Genomic DNA, 23874 nt, shown 5'->3' on the forward strand with positions numbered 1-23874 from the left:
TGGAATGAAATGGTAAGGGATGGGATGTAACCCTCTAGCTATAAAAGAACTAGAAAGCTATAAAAGAGCTAGGAAGCTATAAAAGAGCTAGGAATTTATAAACAAATGAAAGGTATGAAGACCACAAGAACAAACTTGAAGCCGATAAAGTTCTTCGAAATTACTAGATAGAAAACAACTCTCAAAGAGGAATTTTATATATCAAGATGTATGTTTCCAATGCAAGGATGAAGCCTCTTTTTATTGCTCTTAGGCTGAATATGAAAGGTTCACACAAAATAGATGAATGTTTCATCTTAATGGTAATGAATGCTCATGAATGATTTGTTTCTTCTCCTTAAGTTACTGAATATCTAAAGAGTCTAGGATGAATTTGGACACTTTTGAGGTTGAATTTAGACTTAATTTCATCCAAAAGGGGGGAGACTCTTGAACTTCCTTGTCTTTCTAACTTATGAAAGAATGGAGGATGAATGTGGACACACTTTGATGTATGTATACATCCTATGTGTCCAAGGGAAAGTGTCTTTTGAAATTCCACTACTAGAAAAAACACCTTTAATGACATGCATTGCACGTCATCTATGGGTGCAAATGACACACAAATGCGCGTCATTGAAGCCACCGTCATAAATCTCAGATGACATCCAATTGTGTGTCATAAATCTATGACGCGCATTTATGACGCGCATTGCGCGTCATTGAAGCCCCCGTAAAAAATGAAGATGACACACATTTGTGTGTCATAATTTTATGACTTACATTTACGACTTACATTGCGTGTCATTGAAGCACACGTCATTAAAAAAGATGACACATATTCGTGTGTCGTGATTGTATATCATAAATTATATATATATATATATATATATATATATATATATATATATATATATATATATTGTAGATTGACAAATAATCAAACTAAATCACATTTAATGCCTCATAATACTAAATATATATATATCATATTATATATAAGCAATCCATTTGCATACAATATCTTAACATTAAGTTATAAAAAATATTGTAATCATATGTCGATACAAAATATCACGGCATAATAAAGTTTGCCACATAAGATACCCATTCTTTGCGAATATCATCAATGTCATCATCCGTGTTCCTTCGCATCGCCAACCTAATTAAAAAATATGAAATAAATATATAATTTATACTTATTTAAAGTGAAGTATATAACTATCATCCAGATAACATTTGATCAAATTTCAAACACTACTAGAACCATTTATCATGATAATAAGGTTAGAGCAAAAGGGGGAGGGGCATTAAAATTGCAATCATACCGGAGGACCTTTCGGATCACTTAAAAGTGTGTCCCATATATGAAGGCTATCCGCAAAATTGAATTCTTGCGTCAATAGCAGAGTAATCCACCTAAATGCATAAAATTAGGGGTTGACCTGTGATATTTATTCACATCGGTTAACATTAGACTGAAATAATATCCACACCAAGAAATGACAAGGAGGAAGGGGACTGGAATTGTAGAGGAGCCGAGGCTTATGAGGGTAAATGAGACACTTGCACTTACAAGGTATTCAAATTCGGATTATAAGAAAAAAACATAATATGGCTAGTCATTGTCTAATCAAAAGCTCGAGCCACTGAGCCAATTGAATTCAAGTATCCTAATACTAGACTCAAATAGCTTGCAAGCCTAACCAAGCTTTTCTAATTCAATATTATACTATTCTAATGAATATTGAAAAATCTAAATTCTAACTCGAGCTTAAGTATAAATAATCGAGTTTGAAGTCAAAGCATCGAATTAAACTTATCCTTTACTAGACAAACAAAATTAATTGAACAAATTTGAGCAAATCAATTTTTATTTTGAATCAAACTTTAAACGTGAAACTTTATTAAGCTCAAGCCAAACTTCGAGGTCTGGAGTTTCAAGTAGAGCTCTCGAGCTTTTACAGTTCAAATTGGCTTAATTGTCCCTCTAGGTGGGGTTGTTGTAATAGGTAAGCATGACCCAAATACAGAAGATGACAAGAAATATATGAAAAGATAAAATCTAAACAATACAACAAGATGTTTGGATTTTGCAATGGTATCTTACTTTAGTTGTGATCTCTAGATGACGCCAAAGCTCTTCATCATGTTCTTTCAAAAGTTATGACAACCGGGTAATTTTGGCACGAATTCCAACATTTTTGTTGTCAAGTTACTTGTAGAAATGATCACGGAATCCACTCAGCAACTCAACAAAACAAAAGAATGAGTCAGCTTCAGCAGCGGCCTGCAAGAGTTCAATACGAAAATGTATGAATCAATTTTGGAGCATAAAAAAATTTATGACTTGTATGCATCAGTTTGTTACTCAAGACTTAAATATGATGTCATGTCACATGCGAATATGTATCTGAAATGGGTGTGTTAAATTTAAAAAATATCAAGTAGTATTTGGATACACCTTGTAGGGTGATATCTCTTAAGTTCAAACCCATGTCTCTATATGCGTTAAGTATAGGTGTTTCAAGAAGAATAAAGAGTTTAAGCAAGTGTCAACTAAGTAAATGAAAATTTTCTTCATCATGTTGCTTGAGATAAGAAAAAAGTGGGAGTTGGTGGCAATAACGTTGCAGATAGAAATGGGCAAAGACAAGTTTGACAAGAACACCAAATGATAAACAAAATGTAAATCTCAAAGTTGAAAAATGTGGAAGGTTCCGGAAGCAGAAAACACTTTTTTGGTTGCACCAACAAGTTTTGCGTGAAGAAAAACATTAAAACAAATAATACAGACTAGATAGGAAAGACAATGAGATCTTTACCGCCATTTCTTCATCGAGATCATTTCTGAATACATAAAATAGAGGTGCCAAGATTTCATTCATCCCTTGAACATATATTATACATGGATTTAACTTTGCAAATACATTTAATATGTCCTTCAATGCATCCTGAATGAGCAAGGTATAACTCAGAAATGGCTTTGTTTTTCATATCAAAACTTGAGTCCAAAGGGTTAAACAACAAAATCACAAGAAAGAAAATGCATACCCAGTTAGACTTTGCAAGCTTCAAGTTTTCGGAAAAGAAGTTCATGTCTGGATGAGTGCGTTTCACATCTCGGTCAATCTGTTCTATAATTTGCGAGTCCTTGAAATACCATCAGCCCAAAAAAAAGTCACTTGATCTTTATCTAGAACTTAAAAGGAGGACATTTCAAAAAAATTCATCTCATCAACAACATGACTAACATCGCAAGAAAACTAAGCAAACAAATGGGGAAAACCCTCTTCCTAAATGCTTGCTAAATCAGGAAAACCTTAAGGACTAGAGAATAAAATAAATGACAGATTCAATTAATAATTGAAAAATCAGAACTCTTCGTGACTACTTTCATGTATAAACTGGTATACAAATACAGTTGTAAACTAGTAATGCTCAGTTCATGTTCTCTCAACTAAGTATTCACCAAAATCTAGTATGTGTAGCATGAATTGTTTTCCCCTCATCCAACTTCTTGGATTTCTTACTATAATGCTATATAACACTGACAATTATAAATACCAAATATCAGGATTTAATAATAACAGAGATAATCAGATAACACATTATAAAACATATGATTATTCTTAGTAAATTAAAGCTAAAGATAATATATGGGTTAGATATTTTAATGCTAACAGCAGTACAATTGTGCAAGAAACTATTCAATCTTTTAATTATAATTCAGTAGATTTTACATCAAAGTGTAATACCCCTTCAATGTTTTTTCACTTTTATCCATATAGTTGTTATCCTTATTTCTTTCTTCTATCTTTAACGTCTATTAAACACTAGAAGTCAGGCTCTAATAAAAACAAATGAACTAAATTAATGGGAGAAAGCTCAACTTAGCGTTCACAGTCTTTATTTAAAGCATTTAACATAAAAGAAAACACCATAGTTGCAGTACAGTTCCAATAACTGATTTTCAAATAAGCCTAACAATATACCTGAAAGAATTGATTCCATATGATGCTTTCTCCAAGGCTTAGAGTATGCTCTCCATGAGTTACCTGTGATCTTGAAAGCAAACCACTGCTTTCAGATTATTAATGATCATTGTCACGAACCGCAGACTTCTCCAACTTCCTTTCCATTTCTGTCTGACTAGCCACAAAACATTCAAAAACCCAAAACTCTCACCGAAACAGAGAAAGAGATCGAACACACAAGATAACCTTAAAAATGCTGTTAAAATTTTACCATGCCAGTAAATAAAGAAACTTATAATATCATACTTGCCCATAGTGTATAAAATCATTATAATGTATTTATTAATACACTATTTGGTTAAAGTATCTAGACAGTCTTGGTACTATAGTCAAACTATAGGTAAAAGTGAAATTTAGCCCTTGTACAATATAATTGTGTAATTCAATCTTTGTATGGTATAAACAAGCAAAATCTATAACAATGTTCGTATTAAATCATCTAAATGTTGACATGAACTTCTAAAAGTTAACAAAGCATATGAGTCGAAAATTGACACAACCACTGTTTTATAATAGAAGAAATCCATTTGCTGCTTAAGTTAGTCTACAAGTCTGTATTTTCATATTTCAGAAGCTCATCTTAGCATATAGATGGCTTTCCATCAATGCAAATATCAATTTTACTCATACTAGAGAATTGTTTTTCGTCTTTTTTCAATAAATAGGACTGTTAATTTAATCTTTGTATGGTGTAAACAAGTTTTACTAATAACAGTGTTCATGAAAAATCGTTTAAATGTTGACAAGAACTTCTAAAATCTGACCAAGTATATGAATTCATATTTCACAATGCATGTGTTCGTTAATAGGCAAAATTATTTTGTCTCTTTAGTTCCATCTACAGGTACATATTGTCAGATTTCAGAAATCTGTGTCAACATTTAGACATTTCTCCAGTAACCATTATTGATTTTACTTGTCTGTGATGAAATCAAATATGAGATTAAATTACACGGTTTTATAACTAAATTATAGTTGTGAACTATAGGGATTCATCTATTACACTATTTTAACACGCAAAAGAAAAAGGAAACACTTACAGGATTCATCAATAGCTCTTCTTTAAACTGTTTGTACTCGGACCTTTTCTTAGCTAATTCATACTACCACTGCACACGATCTGGTGGTAGATACCCTAATAATAAATGCCAGAGCAACCAAATAACCCTACCTCAACATTAATCCAAAAAGAAAAGCAAAGCAACTTTCAATGCATGGAATTGATAATTCATTTGATTTAGAGACTAAAAATATAGAAATCTAAAAAAATTTCAAAATTTCTCAGCAACCAAACAGAAAAGACAGAGACACCACCTTCCACATTGTAGACCTAATTCCTGCACCTTCAGGAATTCCCTGCGACGTAATCTGCTGCAGTTCCCGCAAATTTACTACCTTCTTTGACAACTGACACGAAGAAGATGGGAATTAGAAAGAAAGAAAGAAGAAAAATAGTAAAAAAAAATGGAGAAACAATTAAAAACCTTGGTTAAAAGTTGAGCTTGGCGAGATATATCATCCGAAGAACCACCGGAAGAGCTAGCATTTTGGTCATTATCATTGTTATTATCATCACTATTTTTATCAACTCGATCTATGAATTCAGATTTGGGGGAAGTAGCAGTGGACTAAGGACTCGAGGCCACAGCGGGAGAAGGCACGGGAATCGGAGGCTGAACAATTGGCTCGGAGATGGCATTGGAGGAGATGGTGGGAGAAGGGGAGTGACGGTGGATGCGGTCATCGCCGCCACTGAGAGTTGTGGACCATAGCGAACGATTGAGCCAATCGAGTATTCCATCCTTCCCCATTTCAAGGTTGGACCTGAGACTTATTCTTCACATAAATATAAATAATTTTAATATTTCTTTTGAAAAGTTTGAATTCGATCAAATCGATAAATGTTTGAGGGACTGATTTCAGAGTCGAAGGATTTGATTTATTATTTATTTGGGTAAACTAGAACGGGTTTATTTTTTATTTATTTTAGGCTAAAATATATAGTTCCCGAATTAAAAGATGACTTTTAGAGATGACACACAATGAAAAGTGTACTCCGTGTGTTTGCTAAATTTTTTGGATTATAACTATTAAATATGACACACATTATTGTAAGTCATAAATCGTTCAGATTTTAAGAAACATGACATTTTTTTATGACACACATTTTTTGCAAGTCATAAATTAGCGTGTGTCATCGTTCGTGTGTGATTAAAGGTATATTTTCTTGTAGTGTTACATGATCATATCCATACCATTTATCCTTATTGAATGGCTTAATGATAAGAATAAAGTATGCCTTTAATGTATGTCTCCTTTTAGAATTTAAATGGTATCTAAAAATGATGGTAAAGAAGGTCTTCATTGCATGTTTCCCTTGTAGAATATGAATAGCCTTCTAAAATGATGATAAAGAGGGACTTAATTGCTCTTAATGTAGCCCATGAATGTATTTTGGACATCCATGCACTTGTAAGAATGGATTTGGAGAGTCCTTTCAATGTTCAAGCCTTCATTTCATGCAATTCCCGTAAAGAAATTCCAGCATGCACTATTTTTTTTATAAAATGATCATATCTCAAGCTCTCGATATCAGATTGAGGTAGAAAGATAAGAGACAGAGAAGTAATATCAAATTTGATTTCAAGACCTATACAAGTATGTATTGCATCCATAAATGTAAGACAAACTGACTGATATTCTTGCATTTGATGTGACTGTTCATATCCCTTCATGCACCTAGACACAATAGTAGTAAATGTTTATGCTTGAATAAAATTAAAAAAATTAAATATGTCATGCAAAATATAAAGAAGTTAGTTTCATTAATGAACCAATTTAAATGAATAAACTAGTTCAATTAATGGATTAGCTTTATTGAATGTTCCAACATACTTAAGTGAAGTAACTTGCTTAATGAACTACATGTTTTAATAAACTAATTATGCTAAATGAAGTATATGCTTTCAAGATCTTGTTTGTGAAATTTTCTTCCATGTTGATCGCTTGATTTGAAATTGATTCTCTTATAACATTTAGGGATATTGTGCTCAAAATGTTTGAAAACAATCACAAACAAAATCATGTCTCCTTTTGATTTATACAGTGACAACTAGATTAGTAGAAAAGAAAATCTGATTTAAAGAGATAGAGAAAACAAACCCATCAATGCTGATAAATGGAAGTTGGCACTTGATGTTCTTCATGGATAACTGCATTGGTTTATTTTTTTTATACTTCTCTATCATAAGGGTCATCAAAACATGAAGGATGCTTGAGAATCTTCATGATTTGCAATGTGTTCAAAATGTCTCTTGGAGTCTGCTTCTCATTATCTTATAGTAATGAAAAATCAAGAATAGAAAAAGAATGGTTAAAGTTGTTAGAGCAAAATGAAATCTAACTCCCACTGTCTCTCTTTTGCACAACTAATTTCTTTGTCAAACATATTTTTTTCACTCTCATCTTCTTTTTGAATTTCTTTTTCATCCTCGTATTCTTCTTTTTCAACTTGCTCGTTTTCAACTCTAACTTGTTTTTCTTCTACAACCTCACTTTTAATCTATTAACATTCAATTCCATCTTTTTGTTATTCTTCAAAATGACCTTATTTGGTTTGCACTTCCAATTGCGTTTCTTTGACAAAATTTTCAAGACACTCTTAAAGGCGAGCTAGACCTTTTTAGATTGAAAGATGCAAAAATACTAGGATCACTCCGAGATGAACTTCTAACATTTCTTATTGTTCAAAAATTGAAATCCATGTAAGATATGTAGAATTAGAAAAGGATCGAGTTTCATCTCTCCTCTTTACTTGCCTTTTGACTTTTGGTGGAGACGTTTGTGAATAAAAAGGTCTTTTGATCATTCGCTCTAATTTCTTTAAGATTGAGTTGAGATGTTTTTTGAGCAAACTCCTCATCTCTCGTGTCATGGCTTGCATTTGCAAGTTTGATGCACCACCATCATTTGGTGTGTCACATTCTCCTAAAATATGAGATTTGTCTTTAGAGTTGCAAGACATGATTAGTGATAAAAATAAAAATTAAACCTTACCAACACAAAGCCTTACCAATTCATTCTAAAGAAAAAAATCACTCCCACTCTTGTTTTACTCAGGATGGTTTTTCCTTTAATGTGTTATCTTGTCTTTTATCACTCTTGCTCGCTTTTAAAGTCCCATTGAAATTTCCACAAGGATTGACAATGTCTCTATTGGAATTCGACTAAGACTAATACAAAGTGATTAGGTAGTAGGAATAAGTGTAGGAAAAAGAGTGACTACAAGAAACAAATAAAATGTGAGAAAAATAATGAAATGACTAAAGAAATGAAGAATATTGTAACACCCATCTCCCGTATACCTTTCCATACACGAGATATGAATGTCACATCACTTTTAAAATGTTTTTTCATTTGAAAAACCATAGAATTTTGTTTCAATTTTTAACAACCTCTACGTATGATATTCATATAAGCAAAATACTAAAATTATAAATTTAAATACATTGAAAAATATTTAATTCAATTCCATTACATGCCAACTAAGTTTTCAAAAGGAATAAGATTGTCCTAACGTTACTGACGATCAACCTTAATTGATGATTATTGCTGCTACTGCTGCACTCCTTACTCAATTAATCTTTGCCTTTACCTACGCGTGAAATCAACACACGTTAAGTATTTACTTAGTGAGACATAATAATGCAAAGATATCAAACTTATACATAAATATCTTATGAATACTGATTGACGCTTTAAATTGCAGAATCCATAAGGACCAGATAAGCCCTTCTCAGTTACACCATAATTCTTTCAATAAGTCATCTAAATTATTCTTAGTAGGCCCAGCCTATCTATCCTCCTATATATATTTTTCCACAATTATGCTTTATTTGCACGGTGTACGTTAAATTAGAAAGTACTATACATGTATTGCACCAAAGTGCCATTTGATCAATTATCTTTTATAATCATTATGGGCCGCACCTTAACTGTTGTTATTACTCCATTTTGTATTCTCATTTGGGCATCCTTTCATACCCATTATGTACTGTTTACTTTTTCTTTTCCTTTATGATATCCATTCATACCAATTATGCATTGTTGAACATTTTATATCTATATGGCATCCTTTCATACCACTTATGTATCGTTTATATCCAAATGCATTATAATTCCTTTAGTATTTTACCCAAAGTGCTGAAAACATTTTGATATTTAGATATAACAAATTAAGTTAAATGAATTTTAAGATTTTCCAAAAAGATTTTCTAAGTATATTCGATATAATTATTCGAATATCAAAATATTACTCCAAATCTTTCAAATGTCATTTTTAATCCTTACTCAAGTGTAAAATTAAGTTTCAATCTTAAAATAATTTCAAAACGATTTTACAAAATATTTCGAACCATTTCAAAGCCAAAAATTTCAGATTGCTCAGAGGGAACCGATTCTCCCCCAAGGGGGTACCGATTCCCCCCTGAATGGTTTGACTCTGAGAATTCCAGTATGCTCGGAGGGAACCGATTCCCCCCAGGGGGTACCGATTCCCCCCACTGTTCAACGGTTGAAATATTTGAATTTTACACTTAGGGAACCGATTTCCCCTATGGGGTTCTGATTCCCCCCACGCTCCAAGTTGTTTTATTAATTGATTTCACACTAAAACGGCTATATTATCTTCATTAATGATCCCCAACGTTCAGAAGTGATTCAAGGTGTATTTAAGCAAGCTTAGAATCCATTGATAAAAAACAAGAAACATCAAGCAACTAGAATCAAGAGAGAATAAAAGAGAAAGCATCAAACCTCAAGTTTGAGCATTTCAAGCCTATTTTTCATTCAATATTCATTTTGCTTTCAAGAACACTTATTGTGCTCAATTGTATTCATTCTTGAGTGTTCTTTTCTTTGTTCTAGAATTGTACAAACAATCTACCTTGTGAGGATTTCCTTGTAAGTTTGCAAATTTGTATTGTTCTCTTTGGGAGAGAGTGTTCTCAAGAATTTGGGGTATAATTCTTGAGGGTTTGTAAGGTTACTGTTTGTCCTCAAAAGAAAGACAAATTAGTGAATTTGTGGAAAATCCTTAGTGTGGATAGCTAAGGTAGTGGACGTAGACTTTGGTTGAGAAAGTCGAACCACTCTAAATCGCTGTGCAATATCTTTCAATTTTCTGCAAAAGCTTCCACCAAAAATTTTATTGCCAATTCACCCCCTCTTGGCCGATTCCGTTAATCGATTAACTCAATAATTGGTATAAGAGCCTAACTTATTTGAAGGTTTAATCACCTTTTGAGTCGATTCGGGAAGAGTTACATCGATAATCAAAGTCATCAATGGCCTCTACTTCAAACTTCGACTCTGGTCTCGATTCGATGCCCGTCAACAAGCCTCCTTTCTTCAATGGGGCTAATTATGCCTATTGGAAAAATAGGATGATGTACTTCATTCAAGCAAGTGACATGGGAGCATGGAATGTTGTAGAAGAAGGATACTTTAAGCCTCTCACTCATCCAAGATTATGGAGTGAAGGAGAGACAAAAATGTTCCAGCTCAACTCCAAAGCCATCTATATCATATTTTGTTCTCTTGGACTAGATGAATACGGAAGAGTTTCATATTGTACAACCGCCAAATAAATATGGGACAAACTTCAACTCACTCATGAAGGTACCGATGAGGTAAAGAAATCTAAAATTAGTATTCTAACGAATAGTTATGAAAATTTCAAGATGAAACCAAATGAAGATATCAAAGCTATGACGGATAGATTCTCAACGATTTTCAATGGTCTCAAATCATATGGAGAGATCATTTCAAATGAAAAGCTTGTGAGGAAGTTAGTCTACTCCCTCCCAAAATTGTGGCAATCAAAGAAGATGACAATCATCGAGTCTAAGGATCTAACGTCCTTAACTCTAGAAGAGCTAATCGGTTCACTCTTCACTCATGAAAAGATGCTTGAAGATGAGGTGGACCTTGATAAGATTAAAGAGACACCAAAGGAGAAGGAGAAGAAGAAGAAAAATATTGGAGTTTCTCTCAAATCCACAAAAAATAAGAGTGATTCGGATGAAGATGAAGATGACGAGGAAATGGCATTGTTTGCCAAACGGTTTAGAAAAATGATGAGAGCTTACCGAGGAAGAAAATTCAAACAAAATGATGGCCTAAAAAATGAACCAAAAGAGAATGACTCAATCATTTGCTATGAATGCAAAAATTTGGGGCATGTCAAATATGATTGCCCACAATTGAAGAAAAAGGGTCAATCAAAGAATAAGCACAAGGCTCATGTGGCTACATGGAGCGATGAAGAAGGTTCCGATGAAGAGGAACAAGAAGTAGAAAACTTGTGCTTGATGACATTCGGGGAAGATTCTAAGGTAACCTCTAACTCATCTGATTTTGATGATTTATCCTATGCTGAGTTATTAGAGGAATATAATGGGTTGGCTTCGGATTATGAGAAATTGTTTTTAAAATATAAAAATGATGTTTCAAAATTGAAAAATGAAAATAAACTCATATCCAAAACCAACAACGATCTTGAAAGTAAAATCAAAGATTTGCAAATCAAACTAGAAGAGTTTGAAAAGAAAAATTTGGATTTGCAAAATTTACTTTCAAAGGTCAATGATGATCATCAAAAGAAAATTAATGATCTTAAAACTTCTTTTGATAAAGTTTGAACAAAACGTTTTGAAAATATAGAAAATTCAAAATCCAACTTTGTTAGAAATAGTTTTAAAAACTACAATCATAGAGGTCCCCAAAGAACCTCTAATGGAAAAATCATTAGAAGTATATGGGTTTCTAAAGAGCTCATTACTACTAAAGATAAGGATATCCTACACAAATGGATACCTAAGGGGACTAGGATTTTGGAAACTAATGAATATGGACCCAAAATAATTTGGGTACCAAAACTTAGAAATTAATCTATGTTTGTAGGAAAAGGAGCATTGCTACAAGGCACGGGAAACAAATCCAAATTCATGGTACCTTGATAGTGGATTCTCAAGACACATGACCGGAGACAAAAACCGATTCATTGAGCTTAACGCTAAAAATGGAGGAGAAGTGACTTTTGGTGATGATTCAAAAGGTCACATTGAAGGTATTGGTACTATTGGTAATACCTCTTCTATACAAATTAAGAATGTTTTATATGTGAATGGGTTAAAGCATAATCTATTGAGTATTAGTCAATTTTGTGATAAGGAATTCAATGTCATGTTTGATATTAATGGTTGTAAAGTCATTGACATTGCATCTAATCGGATTATGCTTGTTGGTCATAGAATAGGAAACATATACATGGTGCATTTAGATTCTATTGATATGACTAATTTGTGCCTAGTTGCTATGGATGAACATGACAGTTGGTTATGGCATAAGAGACTAGGACATGCTAGTATGAGTTCTTGCAACGGCTAACTCAAGGTGATTTAGTTCGAGGGTTGCCTAAGCTTAAATTTGATAATGATAAAATCTGTGATGCTTGTGCTAAAGGAAAACAAAAGCGAGTTTTCTTTTAAATCCATTAATGACGTATCAACTAGTAGAGTATTACAATTGATCCAGATAGATCTTTTTGGGCCAACTAGGACTTCTAGCTTGGGTGAAAAACAATATGCATTTGTCTTGGTAAATGACTATTCTAGATATACTTGGGTTCTATTCTTAAGTACTAAAGATGAAGCATTAGAAAAATTCATCACGTTTTCAAAAGTAATCCAAAACGATAAAGGTTACTCTATAACTAGTGTTAGGAGTGATCATGACACTGAATTTGAAAATCTTGGATTTACTGAGTTTTTTAATTCTAATGGTATTAGTCACAATTTTTCAGAACCTAAAACCCCTCAACAAAATGGAGTTGTTGAGAGGAAAAATCAAACTTTAGAAGAAATGGCTAGAACTATACTTTATGAAAATAATTTGCCAAAATATTTTTGGGCGGAAGCCATAAATACTTCTTGTTATGTTGTAAATCGAGTAATGATTAGGCCTATTTTAAAGAAAACTCCATATGAAATTTTCAAAAATAAAAAGCCTAACATTAGTTATTTTCATCCTTTTGGATGTAAATGTTTTGTTTTAAACAACGATAAAGAAAACCTTGGCAAATTTGATGCTAAAAGTGATGGAGGAATTTTTCTGGGTTATTCCTTAAATTCTAAAGCTTATCAAGTATTTAATAAAAGAACTTTAGTTGTAGAAGAGTCTATACATGTTGTTTTCGATGATAATCCCCTTCCGAGGAAGGATTCTTGTGTGAATGATGATGTAGGTATTATAAATACAAATGAAGTTAGACATGACGTTGAAGAACCATCATCAAAGGAAGAAACAAAAGATGAGGTAACTCATGATCCTCTTGAGAATCCAACCATTGAAGAAAGGGAAGTATCTTATCCAAGAGAGTACAACTATGTCAAGGATGGTGAGATTATAGGTGATCCATCCAAAGGGGTAACAACTCGATCTTCTCTTAGAAAATATTTGTAATTATGTTGCATTTATTTCATGCATAAAGCCTAAGAATATTAAAGAAGCATTAAAAGATTAACATTGGATTATGGCTATGCAAGAAGAATTAAATCAATTTGAGAGAAGTAAAGTATGGACATTAGTTGAAAGGCCTAGTAATAAATCTACTATAGGTACTAGATGAGTATTTAGGAATAAGCTTGATGAGAGTGGTAATATAGTGAGAAACAAGGCTAGACTTGTTGCTCAAGGGTATACTCAGAAGAGGGCATAGACTATGATGAAACCTACGCTCCCGTAGCTAGGATAGAAGTAATTAGAATGTTATTAGCATTTGCATGTTTTCATGAATTTAAATTATATCAAATGGATGTTAAAAGTGCATTTTTAAATGGTTTTATAAAAGAATAATTGTATGTGGAACAACCTCCAGGTTTTGAAGATTCAAAATTTTCGGATCATGTTCTTAAATTGACAAAAGCATTTATGGTTTAAAACAAGGTCCAAGAGCTTGGTATGAAATATTGTCAAACTTTTTAATTGAAAAAGGTTTTCAAAAGGGAAGGTTGACACAATTATTTTTAAAGAATAAAGGTAAAGATTATTAGTAGTTCAAATTTATGTTGATGATATAATATTTGGTTCTACTAATGATGTTCTTTGCCAAGAATTTTCTAAGCTAATGCAAAGTGAATTCGAAATGAGCATGATGGTGGAGCTCTCATTTTTCTTGGGACTCCAAATCAAGCAAAGAAAAGATGGCATCTTCATCAATCAAGCTAAGTACGTCAAGATATGCTCAAGAAGTTTGGGACTAAATGGCAAACCTCATGACACTCCAATGAGCTCTTAACAAAGCTTCACTTAGATGAAGGAGGTAAATGTGTAGATGTTAAATTATATAGGTCAATGATTGGATCTCTACTTTTTCTAACTGCAAGTAGACCGAACATTATGTTTAGTGTTTGCTTATGTGCTAGATTTCAATCATGCCCTATGGAATCACATTTACTAGATGTTAAGAGAATCTTTAGATACCTTAAGGACACTCCTAGTTTAGGACTTTGGTATCCTAGAGACTCTAGCTTTAGCTTGCATGCTTTTTCTGATGCAGATTATGGAGGATGCAAATTAGATAGGAAAAGAACCTCCGGTACTTTCCAATTCCTTGGAAATATGCTGATTTCTTGGTTTTCAAAGAAACAAAATTGTGTTGCATTATCTACCACTGAAGCCGAATACATTTCAGCTGGTAGTTGTTGTGCACAAGTTTTATGGATGAAACAACAACTTTTTGATTATGGAATTGAAGTTGGTACCATTCCTATCAAGTGTGACAATACTAGTGCTATTTTTCTCACTAAAAATCCCATCCATCACTCTATAACTAAGCACATTGAAATAAGACATCACTTCATTAGAGACCATGTCACTAAGAAAGATGTAGTTCTAGAATTTGTTGATACTTTGCACCAATTAGCGAATATCTTTACAAAACCTTTAGACAAGGAAAGATTTTGGATACTTAGGAGAGAATTAGGTTTGACCAACCTATCTTCACTTAGTGTTTAAAATAAATTTAGCACTTTTAAGATTAAATGAAAATGCTAATTTTTGATTGCATTCATTGCTATTAGTTAGGGGGAGTTTATTATTCTTGATGAAAAATTAATTTTATGTTCAAATATAGTTTAAATATTAATTTGATTGTTTGAATGTGATTAATTTTCAATATATGAGTTGCCAATACTACTAGAGAAAATTAATTTAGCATTGTGTGTTTAAAATCAAATTTTAGCATTTTGGTTCAGAAGGAATCAATACCCCTATGAGGGAACCGATTCCCCCTTTGAAGGGGAACTGATTCCCCCTAGGGGAATCGATACCCCCTGGGGTTCTGGAATTTAACACGGGCAGAACACCCAAAAATCCTAAAACCCTCTTCTTTCTCTCATTCCCGCCGTTCTTCCCCTCTACTCTCTCAAATCAACATTTTGCATCAAATCAACATTTTTAATCGAAATTCTCTTCAAATATCATCTTCTAAACCTGCTAGCATCATTAAAATCGTGCAAACAACATCAAAATCCACTCAATCTCATCTTTCAAGGTAAATTTTTCTAAACTCTCTATTTCATTGATTTTGAACATAAAATACTAGTTTTAATTAGTTCTAGATAGAAATAGAGATCAGGCATTGATTTTTTAGTGATTAGAAACTAGATATTACAACTAATTTCATCAAAAAAACAAGAATTTTCCAAAAATTTTGAAATTTTCGAAATAAAAAAAAATGTTTTTCAAATTATTGTGTTTTAATTGAATTATGTTGTTGTTATGAAAACTATACATATATTGTTTTTCAAAATCTTATTTTTCAATATTCAAAAACTTTGCCCGTTAGGATTGATTTAGAGAACCTTGAAATATTGAGGACTCAATTGAGTTTTGGGATTAATTGAATTGCATACATGTGTTTTCTAAATTGCAGGTTATCCATTCTATTCCAATTTCCTAAAACATGTCCAATCCTAAACGTGCTAGGTCATAATCTAGTCGCTCACACCGTCAACCAAATCCACCTCCTATTCCTGAAATTCCTAATCCTAATCCTAATCCAGTTGATCCCAATTTAACTATTCAAAATTCATGCTTCAATCATCCTGGTCCCAGAAATCATCGTTTTTGGTATTATCAATATTTCGACTCTTACAAAATTAGAGAAGAACGTATCCCTTCTCGTCAAGCTATGTTAGATTAAACTTGTTCGCATCTCTTTTATTCTAATGTCGTTTGTGTTAAAAAACGAGCTCAAACTGAGACCATAGAAGTTCGTTCCTACCTCCTAGGATAATTTTTACATATTATCTCGGCTTACATAGCCAAGGCATTAGGATTAGATAACGATGGTATTTCAAAAGAAAAACAAATTTTAGGTTCTCGTTATAAAAGAAGGGATAGTGCGAGTGTCTTAGACCTTCATGAACGTTTTCTTCACCTAATGATTTCTTGGTGGTTTCGACCATCTGGAGGTCGTTATTCTACTATTAGAGCCTTGGATCTTTGGTGGTTACATTGTTTCGAAAACAGTATTAAAATAAACCTACCTCATATTATTTTTGCTGAAATTGTTGAAACCGTAAATCTTGTTCCTAACAAGAAACTTTGTTTGTCTCTAGTTTACGGTTACATTTTGAGTAATCTATTTTCTAAAGTCGGGCTTAGAGTTGGTCTAGATGTCTTCTTTCCTCTAAAGAAACAAATTAATCTTCTTTCCTTAACGAGAGCGGGATGGATAAAGGATAAGGAAACCAGTGAATGGGTTCGATCTTCTGAAAATACTTCGTGAGCTAGTTCTTCACGAGCTCCACCAGAAGGTGATGATGATCCCGAGCTTCAACAATTAATGCGAGGCATCGATGAAGCCGAAGATGAGCCTGAGCAGTCCGAGGAGCAAGCACAACAAACGCATCAAATGCCTCCATATTTTCAATCTTTTATGGAGACATTCGATTTCCGATATGCTACCATGGATTCACGCTTTACTTCTATAGAGTCCCATTTATCCACAATGGGAGCTCAACAATTAGAAATCCTCTGAGAGATGCGCACAAACAACACTTCGATGAATGAACGTATTGATGCACTCTCACATGAGATGGCCGCTATGCGAGCTCGTTTTCCTCCTCCCGATCCGGATGTTTGATTCTGTGTTTAGCTTTAGAACTTTGAACTAAAAGATTATTGTTTCAACATTTTGAATATTTTGGAATGTTTGATTTTGAGGATTGTTAGACTTTGGATTTGTTTGGATGTTTGAATTTATATATTTGGTTTAGTTAAATTTATTGCATCATTTACATCATGTTAGATATATGACCAATTTTGACATATCACATTGTTTATGAATATTGATTATGAAACTAATGGCTAACGTTTCTCTTGATTGTGATCTTAGCAGCTTAAACTATAATCAAATTGGCTAAATGATTTCAAAAACCTTGTTTAAAATCTTTTACGAGTCTTTTTGATTTAACAAAAAGGGGGAGAAGTGTTAAATGTTTTAAATAGGAGAAGTGTTAAAGTAAGGGGGAGTAATTTTTTCAAAAACGTCGTTTTTGATTTCAAAATCTTAAAATTACTAAAATGTTTTGTTATATCAAAAAGGGGGAGATTATTGAAATCATTTTGATATTTCGATATAACAAATTAAGTTAAATGAATTTTAAGATTTTCCAAAAAGATTTTCTAAGGATATTCGATATAATTATTCGAATATCAAAATATTACTCCAAATCTTTCAAATGTCATTTTTAATCCTTACTCAAGTGTAAAATTAATTTTCAATCTTAAAATAATTTCAAAACGATTTTAAAATATATTTCGAACCATTTCAAAGCCAAAAATTCCAGATTGCTCAGAGGGAACCGATTCCCCCCCAAGGGGATACCGATTCCCCCCTGAATGGTTTGGCTCCGAGAATTCTAGTATGCTCGGAGGGAACCGATTCCCCCCACTATTCAACGGTCGAAATATTTGAATTTTACACTTAGGGAACCGATTTCCCCTATGGGGTATCGATTCCCCCCACGCTCCAAGCTGTTTTATTAATTGATTTCACACTAAAACGGCTATATTATCTTCATTAATGATCCCCAACGTTCAGAAGTGATTCAAGGTGTATTTAAGCAAGCTTAGAAGCCATTGATCAAAAACAAGAAACATCAAGCAACTAGAATCAAAGAGAAAGCATCAAATCTCAAGTTTGAGCATTTCAAGCCTATTTTTCATTCAATATTCATTTTTCTTTCAAGAACACTTATTGTGCTCAATTGTATTCATTCTTGAGTGTTCTTTTCTTTTTTCTAGAATTGTGCAAACAATCTACCTTGTGAGGATTTCCTTGTAAGTTTGCAAATTTGTATTGTTCTCTTTGGGAGAGAGTGTTCTCAAGAATTTGAGGTATAATTCTTGAGGGTTTGTAAGTTTACTCTTTGTCCTCAAAAGAAAGACAAATTAGTGAATTTATGAAAAATCCTTAGTGTGGATAGCTAAGGTAGTGGACGTAGACTTTGGTTGAGAAAGTCGAACCACTCTAAATTGTTGTGCAATATCTTTCAATTTTCTGCAAAAGTTTCCACCAAAATTTTTATTGCCAATTCACCCCCCTCTTGGCCGATTCCGTCAATCGATTAACTAACACAAAGACATTTAACTTTTCATCTAACTTGCATGATTGATACTTTCCTGCCAAATGCACAGTTAGGTCATTTATCTTTTACTAAACGGTCATTAACCGTTCATCTAACTGGCATAATTGACACCTTTCTTCCAAATGCACAGCTAGGCCATTTATCTTTTACTCAACAGTCTTTAACTGTTCATCTAACTGGCATAATCGACACCATTTCTGCCAAATGCACAGCTAGGCCATTTATCTTTTACTCAAAGGTCTTTAACTGTTCATCTAACTGACATAATTGACACATTTCTGCCATATGCACAACTAGGTCATTTATCTTTTACTCAATGGTCTTTAACCGCTCATCTAACTGGCATAATTGACACCTTTCTACCAAATGCACAGCTAGACCATTTATCTTTTACTCAACGGTCTTTAACTGTTCATCTAACTTGTATAAATTGACACATTTCTGTCAAATGCACAGTTAGGCCATTTATATTTTGCTCAACGGTCTTTAACTGTTCATCTAACTAGCATAAATTGACACCTTTCTGCCAAATGCACAGCTAGGCCATTTATCTTTTACTCAATGATCTTTAACTGTTCATCTAACTGGAATAAATGATACATTTATGCCAAATACACAGCTAGGCCATTTATCTTTTACTCATAAGCCTTTAACCGTTCATCTAACTAGCATAAATTGACACCTTTCTGCCAAATACACAACTAGGCCATTTATGTTTTACTCAACGACCTTTAACCGTTCATCTAACTGGCATAATTGACACCTTTCTGCCAAATACAAAGCTAGACCAATTATCTTTTACTCAACGGTCTTTAACCATTCATCTAATTGGCATAAATTAACACCTTTATACCAAATGCACAACTAGGCCATTTATGTTTTACTCAACGGTCTTTAACATTTCATCTAACTGGTATAATTGACACCTTTCTGCCAAATGCACAGCTAGGCCATTTATCTTGTACTCAACGGTCTTTAACCGTTCATATACTTGGCATAATTGACACATTTCTGCCAAATGTACAGCTAGGACATTTATCTTTTACTCAACGGTCTTTAACCGTTCATTTGATTGGCATAATTGACACCTTTATGCCAAATGCACAGTTAGGCCTCAAAGGCACTTAGCCTTTCATCTAACTGGCATAATTGACACCTTTCTGTCAAATGCACAATTAGGCCTTAAAGGCACTTAGCCTTTCATCCAACTGACATAATTGACACATTTTTGTCAAATGCACAGTTAGGCCTTAAAGGCACTTAACCTTTCATCTAACTGGCATAATTGACACCTTTATGTCAAATGCACAGTTAGGCCTATTAATCTTTTATTTTAGACCAGTTTCTACTATAACAATTATTCCTAATATCAATTAACTCTTTTGATCATTATACATTATATGGTTTATACCTACAGTGCCCATGTAATAATTCCAAAATCTTACTATAATTTACGTGAATTACTCACCCATTAACAATACAGTAATTCACCTCCTTATTATGAACTTCTGGTAATTTCACATATATTTCCCATACGGAAATTCATACACTTAGTACGGATTTCTTAGTTTGCACACATAGTGCCCATAGGGAAGTTCATACACTTAGTATGAATTTCTTAGTTTTGCACTCAAAGTGTCCATACAGAAATTCATACACTTAGTATGGATTTCTTAAGTTTTTGCACACTTAGTGCCATTTGGTAATCACCACACTTCCATTAATAAATCACACAACTATGACTACCATAACATATACATACATAATTAAATGCACTCACCTGGATTGTCTCGTTATTATACCAAAAATACAAAGTTGATCACTCTGGTACTTTGCCTTTGTCTTTAGTTTTGGTTGACTCAGGAGCTTGATTTCGTTCTACTCAAGCATCCCATAAAGACACGTACAATATCAATTGTTAGTATATCTCCTAACAATTATACTCAAACGTTATTCAAGAGTACATATTATTAACTTTCTATAACAATATCAACCTATTTTTAACATTTCTGGCTCTCTAGTATCGATACCCCCACCATGATATCGATAATACTATACTATGGTATCAATACTCTATTACGGTACCGATACCATTTTTGCATTCTGTGATCAATGGTATCGATACCATCCTCATGGTATCGATACTACTCAACAGATTCTATTGATTTCAAGCATATAGTATTGGTATTGTTCTATCAGTACCTATACTCGTGCCCAAAATTTCCAGTTTTTAGCCCGATTATCACCCAAATGGGGTCAAATTTCGGTATGTCTACACTATACAATACAATTAAGCTCTTATTTACCTATCCATGCTAACTTTCTTTCATTTATTTTCTTAAAACATCTAAAATCTTCCAAGATCATTTAATTCTAAGAATCAGTCAACTTTTTCTAGTATGTTATTAATCTTATCCAATACTTCTAATCTTTCATTTACCTCTTTGACAAGTCAATTCTACCAATAAACATCAACAAACATTCATATATCAACATATCATTTAAAAACCCATTTTCTTAAATCTATAATATTTCCTCCATTTCATAGTTTTAATCTCATATAACATTTCCTTAAGCTTACATAACACTTAATTTTGCAAGAACCAACCGTAATCAACCGAAACCATGAGCTAGATGAAGCTTACCTTAAGCTATGGAGGGACACTCTCACCCACAGAAAGAAGAAGAAGAAGAAGAGAAATAAGTTTTTCACTTTCCTCTTTTTCTTAAATCCCTAATTTAAATGGGTTTTAAATTCATTTCACCTAAAAGACCCAAAACGCCCTTTCAATAAACTATCTCTTACAAATTGGTCTTACTTAAGTCATTTCTTATACTTTACCAATTACTCAATTTAGTCCTCCAAATTTTTATTTCTTTTTAATTTAGTCCCTGACTTAATATTTGGGGTATTAAAAATATAATATTGAACTTCTTGAATTTTTTTGAAGATGAAAAGAATTTAATCCCTCCCTCTTTAAGTTTTTTCCTTTTGTATTTCTTTTTTTTTTCAATTTTTGTATTAACCCAGGAGAGGGAAAACTACTAACTTGCTGAATATTCATAGCTCTAATATCAAATGATATAAATTCGATTATGATTTTTTTAATCATTTGTGTTGTTCGATCGTGATTCTAGTAAGCGATTGAACTTATAACTTGAATTTCTGAAAATGAAACTTTAAAGAAATGATAATTAGATATAAGAGTGAAAGTTCATGCTTAATATGAATAATTTAAAGTGATGGAAATGATAAGGATGGATGTTATGAAGGTAAAGGCAGTGAAGGTTGGAGTTTGTTAAATGATGGATTTGTAGTTTATAGAAAATGGAAATGAAGTAGATAATGGTGATATTGGCGTGGATTTTGTAGGAATGAAAGGAATAAGGATTGTGACCCACTAGTTATATGGAGTTAGGAACCAAAAATATAAAATGATGGATTGAAATGGTAGGGGATTGAATATGACCCTCTAGCTATAAGAGAGTTAGGAATAAACTTTATAAACTAGTGAAATGGATAAAGACCATAAGAACAAACTTGAAGTTGATAAAGTTCTTCAAAATAAATAGAAAGAAATTAACTCTCAAAGAGAAATTTCATATATCAAGATGTTTGCTTACAATGCAAGGATGAAGCCTATTTATAGTGCTCTTAGGAAAAATGTGTAAGGTTCACACAAAATAGATAAATGTTTCATCTTAATGGTAATGAATGCTCGTTAATGTTTTGTTTCTTCTTTCTCCTTAAGTAGCCGAATATTCTAGAGAGTATTGGATGAACTTGGACACTTTTGAGGTTGAATTTAGACTTAATTTCATCCAAAAAGGAGGGATACTCTTGAACTTGCTTGGCTTTCTCACTTATGAAATAATGAAGGATGAATATGGACACCTTGATCTATGTAGAAATTGTATGCGTCTAAGGGAGAGTGTTTCATGGAATTCCATGCTCATATTCATACCATTTATTCTGCTTGAATGCCTTAATGATGAGAATAAAGTAGGCCTGCAATGTATGTCTCCTTGTTGAATTTGAATGGTCTCTATAAAATGATGATAAAGAAAGTCTTCATTGCATGTTTCCCTTGTAGAATTTGAATATCCTCCAAAAATGATGATAAAGAAGGACTTAATTTCTCTTAATGCAGCCCATAAAATGTATGTTGGACGTCCATGAGCTTGTAAGAATGATTTTGGAGAGTCCTTGGATTGTTCAAGCCTTCCTTTCATGTAATTCACGTAATAAAATGTAGCCTGCATTGTCTTCGATAAAATGATCATATCCCAAGCTCCCTATATCGGATTGAGGTAAAAAGCTAAGAGATAGAGGAATAATATCAAATTGATTTCTATACCCAAACAAGTATGTAGTATATCCATAAATATAAGACAATCTGATAGATATTCTTGCATTTGATGTGACTGTTTATCTTTATTCATGCACCTAGACACAATAGTAGCAAATGTTCACTATTGAATAAAATTAAAAAAGTAAACATGTCATTCATGCTTTAAAGGAGTTAGTTTAATTAATGAACCAATTTAAATGAATGAACTAGTTTAATTAATGGACTAGCTTTATTGAATGTTCCAACATACTTAAATGAAGTAACTTGCTTAAATGAACTGCATGCTTTAATAAACTAATTATGCTAAATTAATTACATGCTTTTAATGATGTAGCATGCTTATTTATTCATGCAAACTTATGATATGCAAACTATTAATACTCATGCAAATTCATGAAAAATAAAATCATGCAAATGAATGATAACATATGATAATCAAACATCTCTTATTATGCAAAAATATGTTTTTGGCAATATATAATGCATAAAGAAGATAATAAAAGATAAAGTAAGGTAGAACTCCCTTAGAATGAGCCTTAATAATTTTCAATGATTTAATTAAGTCTTAGAGAAAGTTGGTGTTGATTAGGATCACATCAGTAGTACCCAATCTTGAACTTAAAAAAAATCATCCACTAGGTAGTATTTTACCCAAAGCACACGACCAACTAATGATGTCGGGATTATATGAATAGAATAGTTATGATTGTGTAGTGAGAATATACTTTGTAGATGAACTAGTATAATAGAATTATACATGGAAATGATAATTTAGATAAATTAAAGGAG

The 23874-nt window shown here is 32.6% G+C and overlaps 1 long non-coding RNA gene and 1 pseudogene across 1 annotated transcript; one reads left to right on the forward strand and one right to left on the reverse strand.

Moving 5' to 3' along the window:
• Positions 1-1297: 1297 nt before the first annotated feature.
• On the reverse strand, positions 1298-5827 carry LOC120195548 (annotated as a pseudogene).
• On the forward strand, positions 4582-22085 carry LOC120195549. Its single transcript, XR_005523069.1, has 3 exons — positions 4582-4715; positions 21432-21437; positions 22074-22085. It is a non-coding gene; the product is annotated as an uncharacterized LOC120195549 (long non-coding RNA).
• Positions 22086-23874: the final 1789 nt, after the last annotated feature.

Source organism: Hibiscus syriacus, unplaced genomic scaffold (genome assembly GCF_006381635.1).
Source record: "Hibiscus syriacus cultivar Baekdansim isolate YM2019G1 unplaced genomic scaffold, ASM638163v2 tig00117016_pilon, whole genome shotgun sequence".
In the NCBI taxonomy this organism is placed as follows: Eukaryota; Viridiplantae; Streptophyta; class Magnoliopsida; order Malvales; family Malvaceae; genus Hibiscus; species Hibiscus syriacus.